General features: G+C 41.3%; 1 protein-coding gene across 11 annotated transcripts in view; it reads left to right on the top strand.

The window, feature by feature from the left end:
- Mfap3 (microfibril associated protein 3) overlaps positions 1-16,749 on the top strand; it is a 127,571-nt gene that overhangs the window by 24,949 nt on the left and 85,873 nt on the right. Inside the window, exon 5 of one of the 11 annotated variants that reach the window (XR_004516377.1) lies at positions 15,881-15,955. The exons of the other annotated variants lie outside the window; for them this stretch is intronic. The gene's annotated coding sequence lies outside the window, so the exon portion shown is untranslated. The remainder of the gene's footprint in view (positions 1-15,880; positions 15,956-16,749) is intronic. 11 annotated transcript variants of the gene reach the window in all.

A 16,749-nucleotide genomic window follows, 5' to 3' on the forward strand; every position in this document is an offset into this window, starting at 1 on the left:
AGAGGTGTGGGATTTTTTTTTTTTTTTTTTTTTTTTTGGCTGATCTGGGAAATGCACTTCTTCAAGGAAAAGCTGAATGTGCCTAATTTGGAGAAGGAGATTAATATATTTAAGGGGGAAATTTTGATCATTCAGTAGTACTCTTAGTTTTTTGGGTTTTTTGTTTGTTTTTTCCTGAAATCATCTACAGCTAACTTTCTTTAAGGAATTGAACACCTTCAGAGTCCCTTAAATCCCAATCGTGCTCTTGAATTTTCATGTTTTTGCTGGAATTTATTGATAGGAAATACATATATAAAACACATATGTCTTTCCATCTGCCTAGGGGATCTATGTTTGCTGCCTTCATGCATATTCTTCATGACAGTTGGTAACACTGCTTTGCCTCTTGCTCTGCTGTGGGAAAGGAAGGACTCCAGTGTCCTAAGTGATGATAAATCTGACTTCAAGGGGCCTCTTTTGGATAGAAGAGCCACCCCCCCAGGAAATAGTTGGCCCTGAGCAGAAGGGAAATATATCCAAAGAACTTCCTCTGTGGTATAGTTTTATGGTGTGCATTTCATTGCTCTTTGAGAAACTGCAGACAAAGCATTCCTGAAACTACTCTACTCACAGCTCCTTGATCTGCTGAATACCTCAGGGCCCATGATGGCGATTCTTTCAGAGGTCTCATTGATAACAACTGGGGACGCATGCCATAGGTTTGCCACCACTGCAGGCCATTCCTATTCAGTCAGTTTCAACAAATACTGTACACAGACTTGGGACACGGCCATATGTAAAACCAGATATGCTCTCTGCTCTTTGGTTACTTAGAGCCTGTATGTCTGAAGACAGATCCAGTTCACATAGTCATCAAGGGTTGTCTTAACTTTCTTTGTCACTGGGACACAATACCTGATACCTGCAACTTAACGAAGCATTTATTGCTGGCTCGGTTTTTAGTCCACAGTCAGCTGGTTCCCAGGCAGAAACAGCAAGGCAGAGGGGCATGGCTGATGAAAATCTGCTCACCTCGTGCTGACCAGGAAGCACAGAAAGAAGAGAGGGGCCCAGGAGGCAGATACACCCTGCCCCAATCGTGTCCCCAGTGACCAGTCTCTAATCAAGTCCCACCTCCTAACAGGAAGTCAGCAGTGAACTCACCAGTGGACAAATCCATTGGTGAGTATAGCACCCCATGATCCAGTCACCTCACAAAGTCCAACCTCTGAGCACATGAAGCTTTGGGGGGCACCTCATGTCTAAACTAACAAGGCTATACAGTTAAAAACTAAGCTGTCTAAGGAACCTGATCTAATTGGAGATGGAAAAGTAATTCCCTGTAAAGGTGATACTCAAGCAACAAACATTGTTCGAGGGCTTGTTATGTTCTTTGGCCCAAGCCAGGGGCTATGAAATTAAGTCACAAATTATACTTAGGAAGGATTAATAAACCAATTTTTGTAAAAGATGTTCCTATAATAAAAAGAGACACTGTGTCATTAAGTGCTAAGTGGATCGGCACTAAATAATAAAGGCAGAAGGATTTAAAGATAAAGACTGAGAATGGGCAGTGCTGTATGGACTGGGTGAGATTTGAGCTAGACACAAGGACGACAGTCATTCTTGACCCTCCAAGAACTGCTCTCATCTTGTCTTCCTGACTATCTTGTTGAAGATTCCCTCCACTCCCTTGAAAATATTTTACTGTGTTCTACCTTTTATATTATAGTTACTCTCTGCTGACCAGTTTGGGAGAAACTTTGAAGAATGGCATCATTCATCTGTTAGTCACCTGTTTCTGTAGCCTCTATTTCTTAGGGTATTTTCATATGGAAAGTACAATTAATATTGTAGCAGTTGGTAGAACCAGAAGAGTGAAATTGTGTGGTATATGCCCATGACTCTGTTGGTCAGTGTGGGCTTGGGTGATACAGCATCCCTTCTCTGCATGAGTTAGTGGCATCACCCACTTCCAAAGTTTTAAATACCATGGTAGCACAGATGCCTTCCAAATGTGTATTCCCACCTCCAAATGCTCCCTTCCAGACTTGAGGATTTAATGCCTCTACTCAGCAGCTCAGATTTGCCAGGCATCTCTAAATGGCATCACTGTTAACAATCCTAAAACAGAATTTTTGGTCCTTTCCCTGATTAAAAGAGAAGGCACAAGTTTATCCCCCTTCCATCTTCTCTCGGTAAATGGCCCTGTCATCTACTTATTTGCTGCAGTCAAAAACCAGGATCATTCTTAATTATATTTGCCTTACTTCCCACCCCTAATAGGTCACCAGGTCCTACTGTCTCACTTCAAAAAAGCATAGGTCCAGTCCACCCATGATTCTCTGCCTCCACTGACACCATCCTAGTGCAAGCACCATGGTCCCACCTGCGCTATTTGATGACCCCCACTAAGCTCCCTGCTTCCACTTTTGTCCCCCGGCTACCCATTCTCTGCATGACCCCCAGAATGAATTTTCAAAAGTGTGAATCACATCATGTCACCTTCTGCTTTTAGTAAGTTTTGGTAGTATGGCCATTTTCACTGTGTTGAGTCTTCCTGCCCAGGAGCAGGAGATATCTTTCCATTTTCTCATATCCTCTTCGATTGGTTTTTTCAGAGTGTGGTAATTTTCAGTGTAGAGGTCTTTTGCTTCTTTTCATTAAATTGATTCCTAGATACTTCATTTGTTTTGGATGCTATTGTGAAAGGAATTGTTTCCCTAATTTCTCTTTCAGTGAGTCTGTTATTTGTGTGCGAGAAGGCTATTGATTTTTGAATGTTGATCTTGTATCCAGCTACACTGATAAAAGTGTCATTGAAGTCTAGAAGTCTTTTGGTGGAATTTTTTGGGTCTTCAATGTAGAGTATCATACCATAGCAAATAATGACAGTGTAACTTCTTCCTTTTCTATCTTTATTGATTTAATTTCTTTCTCTTGTCTAACTGCTATGGCTAATATTTCCAGAACTATATTGAAGAGGAGTGGTGATAGTGGGCATCGTTGTCTTGTTCCTGATTTTAACGTGAAGGATTTCAGTTTTTGGCCATTTAATAAGATGTTGGCTGTTGGTTTTTCATAGATAGCGTTTTTTGAGTTGAGATATAGACCACCTAGTCCAGTTTTTTGCAGGGTTTTTGTCATGAGTGTGTGTTGAATTTTGTCAAATGCTTTTTCTGCATCTATTGAGAGGATCATATGGTTTTTGTCCTTCATTCTGTTAATATAGTATATTACATTTATTAATTTACATATGTTGAACCATCCTTGCATCCCTGGAATAAATCCGACTTAGTCAGGATGTATGATCTTCTTGATGATCCTCTGTATTTTGTTTGCTGGTATCTCATTAAAGATTGTTTGTTTTTTTTTTTGTCTTTTTTGATTTTTTTTTGTTGTTGTTGTTGTACCGGGGATCAAACTCATGTCCTTGCGCTTGCGAGGCAGGCTACCGAACTGCTGAGCTAAATCCCTGGCCCTCATTAAAGATTTTTGCATCTATATTCATTAAGGAGATTGGCCTGTAGTTCTCTTTTTCAGTTAGGTCTTTCCCTGGTTTGGGAATCAAAGTAACACTTGCTTCCAGGAATGAATTTGGAAGTATTGCTTTCCTTTCAATTTCATTGAAAAGATTAAAGAGTAGTGGCAATTCTTCTCTAAATGTCTAGTAAAATTCAGTAGTGAATCCATCAGGACCTGGGCTTTTTTTGTTGGTAAACTTTTCATTACATTTTCAATTTCACTGATTGTAATTGGGGTGTTTAAAATTTTTTATCTTCGTTCAAATTTGGTAATTCATAAGTATCTAGAAATCTGTCCATTTCTTGTGTTTTCCATTTTATTAGAGTACAGTTTCTCAAAGTAGGTATTGATGATCCTCTGGATTTCTGTTGGATCTATTGTGACTTCACCTTTTTCGTTGCTAATTGCATGGATCTGAGCCTTTTCTTTCTTTTGTTTAATGAGGTTACCTAAGGGTTTATCGATTTTATTCTTTCAAAAAACCAACTCTTTGATTCATTTATTTTTTGTATCATTTTCTTAGTTTCCATAGCATTGATTTCTGCTCTCATGTTTATAATTTCCTCTCGTATGAGCTTTGGGTTTTTCTTGCTGTTCTCTAGGAGCGTAAGATTCATCATTAGGTTGTTTATTTGAGCTCGCTCTGTTTTCCTAGTGTGGGCATTCAATGCTATGAATTTTCTATGTAGAACTGCTTTCTTTGTGGCCCATAGATTCCTGTATGTTGTATTGGTTTTATCATTTATTTGTAAAAACTGTCTAATTTCTTCTTTAATTTCATCTGTGACCCATTGACTGTTCAGGAGAGTGTTGTTCAGTTTCCATGTATTTGTGAAGTTCCTACGGTTTCTTATGCTATTGATCTCCAGCTTGATTGTACTATGATTTGATAATATACAGGGGACAGCTTCATTTCCTTTGCATTTATTCAAACCTGTAAGCTAGTGTGTGGTCTGTCTTGGAGAATGACCCATGTGCAGCCAAAAAGAATGTATATTCTGATTTTGTGGTGTGGAACACTCTATAGACGTCTATTAAGTCCATGCCTTCAAAAGCTTGGTTCAGTTCTAGTATTTCAGTTGATTTTTTGCCTATTTTTTTTTTTTTTTTTTTTTTTTTTTTTTTTTTTGCCTAGATGATCTGTCTATTTGTGATAGTGGGGTATTTAGATCCCCTGCTATAATTGTATTAGTACTTATTTGGTTTTTCACCCTTAATATTTGTTTTATATAGTTGGGGGCATTAATATTTAGTGCTTATATGTTTATAATTGTCATCTCTTCCTCTTGAATTGTTCCCTTTACAAGGATATAGTAGCCTTCTTTGTCTCTCTTAATCAGTTTTGGTTTAAAATTTACTTTGTCTGTGAATAAGATAGCTACCCCTGCTTTTTTCTGGACTTATGTCATGTGAAGAATTGTTTTCCATCCTTTCACTTTCAGTCTGTGGGCTTCTAAGATGCAGGGTCTAAGAGGAAGTTTGTTAGGATAGAAAGACAAACTGGGAAAAGATATCTGAGTTTCAGAGTCACCTTCACCACGACTTGGAGACTAAGGTGTTCGTTAAGGGACCCGCTCTTCTCTAGAAGGCTGAGATGCACAAACCTTAGCAGGCAGGAGATTCAGAGGAGGACTTCACCACCTACCCACCAGTGACCTTGAACAAGTTACTTAACTTTTTCAAATATTAGTTTGCATATGTGTGAAAACCCTACGTCATCAGGTTACTGTGAGGGCCAAAATGCCTGGCACAGAAAATCGTCATTAAATATTGTTTGGGATGGTACTGTGATTTTCTAGCTTAATAGCCCCGTGGTTTACATACTATTCCACTAATGAAGGATAAAGAATTTGAAAACAGATATTTCCCTTAGAAAAAAAGAGGCCCCTTTTAAATAAAGAATTCATGTCTCATATTACATTTTTCTATATCCTTTTGAGATTTCATAATATTTTGGGAAGCATCTTGAGCCGTCCATCTGCCCAACATGTGTGCTCTTTCCTCTAACAGATTTGAATGTGTTCAATGCTGCTATCTCTGATCTATTCTAAGCATGTTATTAACCTGAGCTTACATTATCAGTATAAATTCTGCTAAAAGCCAACTTTTTTTCTTAATTCCTGAGCACTGTTGCAGAAATAAGCTTGCATAGTTTCTTTGTGGTCTCTTCACACACTCTAAGAGTGCTAATAACAGGTCAAACTATTTTGTTATTACTTTTAAATAACTGGGTTTTAAATTATAGGTTTGATACATGCACAGTGTTTTAAAATATTAACAGTATAGAAGCTTTTTATGTTAAAAAAAGAAGTAATAATTTCTTTACCTCCCACCTCTGGCTTCCTAGTTTATACTCTCTATATTAGCAATAATTTATAAATCCTAACACAGATTTTATCCATCTCTCCTTTCCTCTCTGTATTTATATTCCCTGTATTCTTTATTTTACACAGGTCTTATGCCATCTTTCTTTCCCATCTCCCTTCATATACATTCTGTATAATTGTATATATTTTACACAAATGGGTCCATACTGTTCAGAACCTGTATCTTGGAATTTGTCCATAGCACTATCTGTTGATCTGCCTCATCTTTTTTAACAGCTGACATTCTGATAATGAAATGTATCCTTTAAGAAACCTCTGTTGATAGACATCTCAGCTATTTCTAATCTCTTGCTTTGACAAACATGTCTGTAACATATACCTCTGAACATACATTTTGGCACACTTGAAGGACTTACTCTGCAAGATAAATTCTTAGATATTTTAAAACCCAGAATAACATCTTCCTGTACATTCCCCAAATCCTCAGCATGTCACTGCTCTCAGACCTCCAAGAGGAGCTCGTTCCAAAGGTACTGGCTACTTTATTGGACAAGAGAGGAACAATCAATACCTTGAAAGGTATCATTAATCTTTATTGTGAAGATTGGCGATAATGTAACAAAGTGCTTAAAGAATGGTGGTGTACCATAGTTGCCTGATAAATGGTGTCTATTAGCCTTAGTGCCTTTATCCATGTGAACAACCAATCTAGAATTTATCTCTAAGGCTTGAGGGAAATATGACTAGTGTCAATGTGTAGATATAATATTAGTAAATTTTAGGTGGCACTGTTTTTAGGAAGCTTAGCCATTTAACAGGAGTGTCCAATGGGACAGGAAAATCTTAGGTGGTAAAGAAAAACCTACAAAGCATTATACTTCCATATTAGACATTTTCTCTTTCCAAATTTCCAAAAACCCTTGATGTCTCAACAATACGGAATTAATCCAAGGCTGGTAGGCATTAATCTGAGCATCCGGACAAAAATAACTGTCAATTTAGGCAAGGTTATTTTGGCTTTAATTTTTGCAAGTCATGAGCATATTATTTAATGGAATCTGAGCTGGAGATCAGACATTTGCATTCTATCCGTTTACTCATTCAACAAATGTTTATTGAACACTTTCTAGGTACCAAACAATATTCCAAGTTTCAGAGGCTGTAGTGTGAACCAAACATACAGCACCAGCAATTAAGTAGCCATCTGATGTTGGACAAGCCCTTTGTTCTTCCTGGACTTTGTTCTCCACGTCTTCAAAATAAGCTGTGAACTGCATTATCTCAGAAGGTCCTCTGGGATATATCATTCTGTGCCCCTCCTTAGTGTGTCTTTCATGGTGATCTCAATCTAGTGTAGCACTAATCAGTGCACACAACACACGAGTTCCACAGAATCTCTCACAGTTTCACTGCCAAATCCTGACCAGTCTCTTTGGGCTCCCATAACAAATTACCAAAACCTTGGTGGCTTAATACAATCAAAATTCATTCCCTGAATTCCGGAGGCTGGATCTGTGTAATCAAGGCATGGCAAGGTCATGCTGCCTTGGAAGGATTCTTCCTTGCCTTTCTCTAGCTTCTGGTGTTGCCAGCAGTCTTTGGTGTTTCTTAGCTGCACCACTCTAGTCTGCTCCATCATCAGATAGCTTTCTCCTCTTGAGTCTGTGTTTCTGTTTTCTGTTCTTAGAAGAAAGGTTACCAGTCACTGGAGTAGGACCACCCTAATCCAACATGACCTCATTTTAACTAATGACACATGCTAAGCGCCTGTTTCTCAATAAGCCCACATTCTGAGGCTCCAAGTGAACATGAAGTCTGGGGGACACTATTGAACCCAAGATAGATACTTTTTGTTTCCATTAGCAGTGACTTAGTACCCAACGCATGCAGTCTGATGCAGAGAGCAGTGTGACTGAGAGAAAGGTAGAAAGCCTGTCTGAGCACCGAAGTCGATAATAGAGGAAGGGAGCATGTCTGTTAGAATCCATTCGACGGCACCCTGAGGGTCCATATGAGCCCAATCAGGCCAGCACCTGAGCACTCCAGGCAGTGAACAGTTCTGCATAACAGCCATACTGTCCTGGGATGACCAAGTAAATGATAGGATAAGTAGGAAGCTTTTCTACATTCTGTGAGACTGTATAACATAGCACTATAGTCCTGAATACTTTTAATTGTTGATGTCTTTGGTGCTGTTTTGAGTCATTCCATCCCTTCTAGCTGAGTATCAAAACTGAAATTTATTTTTTCAGAGCTGGGGATTGGACCCAAGACCTTCACTCTGGGTTACACTCCCAGCCCCTTTTCTCAAATTTTTATTTTTAAGACAAGGTCATGCTAAATCACTAAATTGCCCAGGCTGGGTTTAAACTTTTAATCGTCTTGCCTCGGCCCCCCAGAGTAATGAGATTATAGGCGTGCACCACCACGCCAGCCTGAAAAATTTAAAAAGAACATGCAGGAACCTGAAGGACTGGGATGTACAGAGCAAGAGATAAGGACTCGGGCTCTGAAGGCATTTGGGCAAAACCTCTGCCATCCTATCTTACTAGCTAAGCATCCCATAGACTTTTCAGAACTCAGGCTCCTTCATCTAAAGTAAAGATAATGACAGAACATCTTCATAGCCTTGTGGAGAAGAACTGTGAGGAGAATAATTCATGTACTACATTAAAGGCAGTGCCAAGAGTGTAACAATGTACTTAATAAAAGTTTGGTTTTATTAAAGTATCTCATTTTTCCCTGTGTTGAAGGATCTTTCCCAAAAAAGATACAAATGTACTAATTCTTTCATATTTGAAAATTTTCAAAAGAATTGTTTGTCCTCCCTGTGTCGTATTCCTCTCCTCCCTTTGAACAGAGGATCCTTTGCCTCTCTGCAATCCATACACTGATATCTTTCTGTCACTGTGGTCCCTTGTGGCCTATATGCTCCTAAATCCAGTGGTCACTCCTCAGGCCTCATCTTTCCTGACCAGGGAGCATCTTTTGATGGCTGACCACTCTTTCCTGGAAACATTTTTCCTCTTGAGTCCCTGGGTACTGCTTGCTCTTGCTACTCTTCCTACGTCCTGCACTAAAGTGCCCTAGAGCTTCCCTCACTTCTGTTTCCATCTTCACTTCCTTCCTAACTGATCTCATCTATCCTTAAGACTTTAAACACTATCCCTGATGCTTCATAAATTCATGCATCCAGCTTGACATCTCTCCTGAACACAGCCCATCTCCAGTTCAATCTCAAGTATATATCTCACACTTAACATGTTTAAAATTAAATGTACAATTCCTCTGCATGGTGAAACCTGATCCTTCCACAGTCTTCTCACTCTGTTAATGAGAAATGCACTCTTTCCAGTTACTCGGGTTAGACACCTGGATGTCTTTCGAATTTTCACTTTCCCTTACACTTTGCATGCACTCCACCAGCAAATCTACTGCAAATCTATTTAAGCCTCAGAGTAGAAGCAGTGTGACTGTTGTAACATGTCAGAAGACCATGTTAGTGCTGCCACTCTGGGTGAAGCCACCTTCATTCCTTACCCGAATTATAGCTGACGCCTCCTGCCTAAGCCCCCTGCTTCTTCCCTTGGCCCCCTCAGTCTATTTTCTGTCCAGAAGCTAGGGTCACCGCATCTCTGGCTGCACATTAGAACTACTTGGAGAGTTGGAAGTTCCACTGGCCAGGTCAGAGTCTCTGGAGGTGGGACCCAGGCGCAGTGTGTATATTGTTCAGTCAGGTGATGTCACTCTTAGACTCAGAAATTCCTAATGGCTTCAGATTGCAGAATAAAATTCAGCCCTCCCACGAAGTCCCACAAGGCCTCACATTAGCTGATGGTCCTCAAACTCACCTAAAAAGTTTGTTAAAATACAAGTGGCTAGACCCCACTCGAGGGTCTGGATGAATGGGGCCTGCCCAATACTGTGCTTTTCTGACGTGTTTCCAGGTGACATTGGTGGACAAGGGCTTTATTATTCTCCCTGTTGTGTCCTCGGTAGCTACAACCAGCACCCAGGAGGTCTTCAGTACACACACTTGTAGACTTGAGTGCCAGTCGCTTCCGGAGATGGCCAGGAGAGGCTGCTGTAGCGTCGCAGAATGGCCAAGAGGGCGCGCAGCTGCTTTCTTCCTTGGCCAGCAGACTAATAGTTCTGAGTGGGAAACAACACATGGTACTTCAGCGGCCAAGCAGGCCCAGCTGAGACATAAAAATGTGTTTATTGTCGCCTCATGCTCAACAGTTAGCCCCTGGAGACTGGCTGCCGCCCGTATCCCATAAGCTTCTGGGCAGGAACGCACTAGAGTGTTTGAACAGATCCTCAAGAGGGTTTGGACACCAGGTGCTGGTGGGGAGGGGAATGTACTTGACCTGGTCCAGGTAGACCCAGCTGTCCAAGTTAGAGTGAAGGAGTCAATCTGAGTTGAAATTCAGAAACCAAATACCCAGAATTCCAGAGGGAAAAGGAAAGGAACCTAGCTCGGATGCTTCCCCTCTGGCATCAGAAGGTACCAGTGTCCCTTGTCTTTTCTGTCCTCTAAAGGAGCCGTCTACCTACTCCTGTGCACATCCATACATTTTAAGGGTCCAAGAAATGAAACCTAGTTCTCTTTAAAACATATCCACTTTCATTCTTTACAACATGGGAGATGATATGGGGCTTGGGAATTTTAAAAAACAAACTTTTGTCCCACTTGTAGCCGTGGGACTCAAGACTTACCTAGAAAAGGGAGTCAGCACATCCATGTTTCCTGCCTCCCAGGTTAGTTGTTCTCAATAAGTGGTGAAATACTATGAATGCTCCTTATGAACCCTCCAAATATCAGGGTGGCTTTCTGGTGGACATGACTAAGATCTTAGCTTTCACAATGGCACTTGAAACCAGCTGGGCTTTTGCAGAAGATCGCATCTGTCTGTATAATTCAAGGGTTTATTTGCATATTATTTGCATACAGTTTAAGAACAATAGCTAAAAATTGTAAAGCTCTTGCCATGGGACCATAAGCCCATTACATACATTACATTTTATTTAATCCCCACAACAAGTCCAAGAGGTAAGGAATAGTCTAATCTTCCATTGTTAGAATGAGGAAAGCAACACTCACAGAGGTTAACTTGCCCTCTGTCCTCTGAGATACATGTTATGAAGTGAGCTGACAGTGACATTGGACTTCTTCATAGCATAGCAGCACAGCATAGCGGTACACAGCCTTGGGCCTGAGGGTTGTAACACGCATGCATCCCAGCTTTATCACTGCTGAGCTGTACAAACAGGGAAGTAATTTATCTTCCCTAAGTTGTTGCTTTTTCCTCTGCAAACTGAAGGTAGTGTTTCCCTTGAAAGGTAGTTGTGAGGATTAAATGAGATAACACTTAAAGTATCAGCCTAGTTCCTATTCAAGTAAATATCCATTAGTCTACCCTGAGTCTCAGTTAAAGATAAAAGACCGTTTTGAGAGTCTAACCATCTTAGCCACAATAACCCGGCAGGTTCCTTTAGACTTTGTGGCCAGTCTTCAGGCCGTCTCTAGATAAAATGTTGTCTCTGACACAGTAGTCTAGAATCTTGACTTTGCCTAGTTTTTCCTTAACCAATTCTTAACCAACCTGCCTCCAGCTGGGATCTTGGGACAGCAACCTTTTCCCCTCTTGGTGGCCTTTTTTTCCTACTCTTTATAGAGTAAAAAGCAGAAATGGAATAAGGAGAGGGCAAAAGGCTTTCTTGGTCATCAAGAGAATTAAGGTAAGATGAAGGGATAATGTAGAGGGGAGAGATCAGTGGCTTGGGTTATGTCTGCTCTCCAGTCAAGAGCCTCTTAGCTCTAAGCCATCCACTTAGGCACAGCAAGCTTCACTTAGCAACACCGTCTAGAGATGCATTTGGTATTAGAGCTGAAAAAAAAAACCTTAGGGATTATTTCATTTTCAGATAAACTTCATGCTGGGAAGATGAGGCATCACAGAATGTTGAACTAGCCAGCAGCCTCCATATATGCAGAACTGGCCTTAGCACCCTGGGGTGTCTGCTCCCTGAACTCTGTCTTGAACCATTCCAATTCCCGTGATCTCACTCATTGCTGAAGGGTCATTAGCCCCAGACCATGGCAGGGTCAAAGCTGTAGTGGTAGACTTGGCCCTCTCACCACCTCTTGCCCTCATTCCACACTCTTGCTGTGTTTGGACACCACTTGCCCCACACTAAGATGCCTTCCTCAGGCAAAAAATTCACGTCCTGAAGCTTCCCCTCTGCCGTTTCTCTTTCAAAACTTCCCAACACCCAGCCAACTGTCAAAGTCAAAAGAAATCCTATGCAATAAGCTCCTTCATGTTTATGACTGATAAGAGACTCAAATGGTTCTCTTGTTGTTTATTTTTAAAATGGCCTCCTAAAGGAATGAAACCTTTACCCAAGAGGATAAGGCCCTTGTAGTAGAATTCTGAAGCAGAAAATCCTCCCCTGTGCATGCTTAGGTGTACAGTGGAGAGAACCACCAGTACTGCCCCTGTGTGGTATTCGCTCCTGAGTGAAAAGTATGTGTGGTTTCAAGCAATGTTCTGATAAGGTCTGATCCCTTGTTGGTATCTAAAAAAAAATCTTTCTTATTATTATACTGAATTAAAGTCATTGATCTCTATTTCCTTAGAGCACTCTTAATCCTCCTCTACATTTCACTCAGTGCCTTGCTGTCAGAGAGAAGAGAGAAGCTGAGAGGGTGCGGCTGTCGGTTTCTACTTCGTGTAGCCACTCTTGAGGCAGTGAAATTCACCCCTTCCAAAAACTCTCGAGCACTGGACCCCAAATGCCTTGTTTCCATAGGATTTCTTTCCTACGATACTTCTAAGCTAATTATAATGGTTAAAATGGAGTAGTATCAAACACAATAGATTTCTTCTCCACATCATGATTCTTAGCTGTCTTGAGAGATGAGAAGAACCCATTATGGAGGAGCAGAGTGGTCAAGAACTCGGGAGACCATATGTTCTTGGTTATTCCTGCTATCCTGATATAATAGCAGTGGCTTTCATTCTCAAATTTGCCCTGGTTTGGATGATAAGCTACATTATCACCTATTAGGAGTGTGTAAGTTAGAGTGAGTTTGGATTCAAACCATAGCCTTGCTTCTTACTAGTTGAGTGCTTTGGCCAAGTTAGTTATCAAATCTAGACAGGATTCTATTGACACCCCATTCATAGATAGAACTATTTGAAAGGCCTGGATGTGCACAGCGCAAAACTCATTATAAGACTGACATTGCAATTCTAATCACCTTTCTGTGATCCTCCTGCTTATCTGGGCAACCAAGGACAAGTCTCAAACATTATTGTAAGAAAATAAGAAGGTGTTGGAAAGCCCTGTGCCTGATGTATGAACTCTTATTATATTGCTGCCTCTTATTGTTACATTTGGAGAAAGTGAGGCACAGAGAGGTGAGAGACGTCCCTAGGCCCACAACAGGGTTGGCAAGTAAGGAAAGAAGCAGGGCTGTCCCTGGGTCCATTCCATTCTTTCTTCTGGTCTTCAAGGACTCTGTTCTTCCTTCTTGGGTCAGAATCAAGTCCTAAGCCATAAGCATTATTTCCAAGTCTAAATCTTTCTCAAGTGCTCCCCTTCTCTATCATGGAAATTAGACACAGGAAAAGGAAACGTGATGACATGCAGCTGGCTCTGGGGTTTTTGGATCAGAACCAAACTTAGTATTTGTAGAACTGATGCCAATCTGCTGGTTGTGTGACGCTGGGCAAATTACCTCCGTCCAATTAGCTACAATTTCCTCATGTATAAAAAGAAAATAATACCACTTGGCGGGAGAGTGAAAACCCAAGTCATTCGGACACCAAGCCATGCTTTTAACGTCCATTCGGCCACTCAATCCCATGGCTACGTGCAGACAGTTAAAGTGATGATAAGTAGTAAGACTAGAGTTTTGGGGCTGGAACCTGTATTTCAGGTATGTGGAATTTGAGTCAAAAGTTTGAGATTTGGGATATGGGATGAGGTAGGCAGTATGATGTCATGTGAGTGGACATTTTATTCATTGTACTCAAGCATTAGACCTGATTTTGTTTTCCATACCTATAACCCTCTAGCATACCTATAACCAGAGCCTGCCAGCCAAAGCCGGCCTGCCTCCTACTTCCTGTGGGTAGAGTTTTATGGTCATGTCCATTTGTTTCCAAGGTGCATGAGAGGGCCTCCTTGGTGTGATGGCAGGATCGAGTAATTGCAAGAGAAACTATTTACCTGCAAAATATTTACTACCTGACCCTTTACAAGTAAAGTTTGCATGCTGCTATAGGGCCTAACAGTACTTTAACAGTAACTACAGCACTACTTCATGTTATTGTTTGCTTGTACTACGCCAAATGCTGTTCTGGAGGCTCTGTGTATGCTATCTATCTCATGTGATACTTTCAGCAACTCAGTGGTGCACACACTATTCTTCCCGTTTGTGAGTGAGGGAACAGTCAGGAAAAGACTGAATGACTCACTCTAGATCTAGTGCTGGTAAGTAGCGCAGTTGGGATTCTAACTGAAGTAATGTTAAAGATTAGACTTCCTTAGAAACTTTCACATATATTTTCTTTCCTAATCAACTTTATGATAGGAAAGATAATTTTAGGTGTCCACAAACACATCATGTTTTTAAATCCTCTCCTACAATGAGAAAACTATTCCATTTAAGTTTTCTGTAACAGGATGTGTCTCCCTTTTAATAAAGAGAATGAACTGTCCACACACAGCTCAAATTTGACTGTATTGCTTCATTTCTTAGCATTTATTTTTATGGTTGCCATCTACTCGTGGCACATTATCCTTGTTTTCCCCATACAGCAGTTTCCTTTCAAAATAAATTTATTTAGGAATAAAAAATTGAATTGACTGAAGTGCTAAAGAAACCACATTAATAATGGTGCAGATGGTGTGTAAATATGACACACATCAAATATGACAATGGTGCAGAGGTGAATGACAAGTTGGGAAGCCCTGGCCAGAGCTGTGGTTCAGTAGTCAGGTGACTTCTCCTCCTCCCAGCCTGCAGCCTTTTGGTACATGGCTGTAAACACAATGGTCTCCTCCCTGAGCTTGTTTTCCCTATCTACCGAATAAGGGAGTTTGAATTAAATTGTCTGTAACACTCTGTGGCATTCCAGTTTATTCTTTTCTAGCCTGGGATTTACCTTACCGTACTTTAACATGAACTAGGATTAAATTTGACTTGTTAGAAATCCACCTTCTCAAACCACACAGACACTGGACTCAGTGGCATTCCCCTATGTGTTTCCTTCTTAGAGTGAGACTATTAATCCCCATCTAAGTTCCTGCAGAAAAATGTGAGGCAATAAATGCATGCTGTGAAGGATTCAATTTGCACTTCTTACCTTTAAATGAAACAGGTCCAGGTTGGTATAGGACATTTACCAGAAGAAAAATAAGTTTCTTGACATTTCCTCATTTGTAGATCGTCTACCTGGGCCCAGTAGGCCTGATCCAGTGAGGTTTCCATCTGTCTGGAGAGCTCTGTGTCTGCTTACCTCGGGACAGCCATGGCCATTGCTCACCAGGCTGAAAGGAAAAGAGAAAGATTTTTATTGGAAAACACAGGATGTAGCACTGCAAACAGCCTATGGGAAAAACAACCTAGCCAGAAGTGACAAGAGTGAAAAGACCCATTTTCTTTGCCTTCCAGGCCTTGAGGATGGAGGAGTATCTAGAACAGAGCAAGCACACCAGCACGTACTCTCAGTCTGCTGGATTTAGTTCTTTAACTCCAACCTCAGTCCTGAGAAGGCATCATCAACATCATTTATTTTATTAATCTTATTACACTTTAGAGCACAGATGAAGAAACTGAGACTCAGAAAGGTTATAATCTTTTCTAACTTCAGTACAATTCTGATAGGTATATGTATCATTACTCCCTATTTTATGTGGGAGGAAGTTGAGATTCAGGGAGATTGAGTCACATAGCTAGTAAGTAGTAGCGGCAGTATTTGAACCCCAGTCTGACTCTCTATGGGCCCTTTCCCTGTGTTTCCTCTCACCAGCCTCAGAAACTCTAGCCCTTGGCAGGAGAAAAGGAGGGAGAACAGTAAGCAGGATTGACTGCAGTGGAGATGATGGTAAGAGAAGGCAAGGGGAAAGAGCAGGAATTGTCTTCCATGTGTCAGACCTTCGTAAGAGCACAACCCCTCCCTCAACAACATTACCAGTTTTCGTTTCTTCCTCATTGAGTGTCAAGAAGTCTTCCATAGTCAACACGACAAAGCTTTTGCCCAGCCCACCTCAGGGATCCGAAATATCTATCCAGTGACAGCAGATGGAAACATCTATGGCCAAACTTACCACTGCTAGCAAGGATCAGCTTAAGAGCCTGTTTTCCCTCTATTACATTCTTCCCTGTGGGCACGTTCTCTTCCTTGGGCTCTGCACAAGGCTGTATGAGACACAGCTTATCTGAAGAGCCAGAACCTCTGTGCTCAGAGTCCCAGCTGTAGTGGGCACTGTCAGTGCCCCACTCAGCATAAACCCACGTCACCTTCATCATTCCTGGGGTCCCTCCACAGCATCTGTGTGTTGTGCTCCCAACAGCTCACACTTGTGACTTTCTCCAAAGGCATTCATTCCCTAACTTTTAGAGAGCTGGAAGGGTCTGGGAGGCAATCCCGACTGGGCAGGAGATGAAAGCCCAGCTCTCTTGCCTTGAGAGAAGGCCAGCTCTGGAGTGCAGTTTACACTCCAGACCTTCCCAAACAACAAGGCAGCACGGACCCCAAAAGTACACCTTTGCTTGGCTCTTTCTTACCCAGCCTGTTCTGCTACCCACATTCCCTTGCCAGCTGTTCCCTGGAGCCCTTAGTAAGTCACACAGAGTCATCTCAAGGTCACATGGAGTATCAACCTTAAACCCTTTTTT

This window comes from Fukomys damarensis, unplaced genomic scaffold (assembly GCF_012274545.1).
Source record: "Fukomys damarensis isolate Sample0158 unplaced genomic scaffold, DMR_v1.0_HiC HiC_scaffold_9, whole genome shotgun sequence".
Lineage (NCBI taxonomy): Eukaryota > Metazoa > Chordata > Mammalia > Rodentia > Bathyergidae > Fukomys > Fukomys damarensis.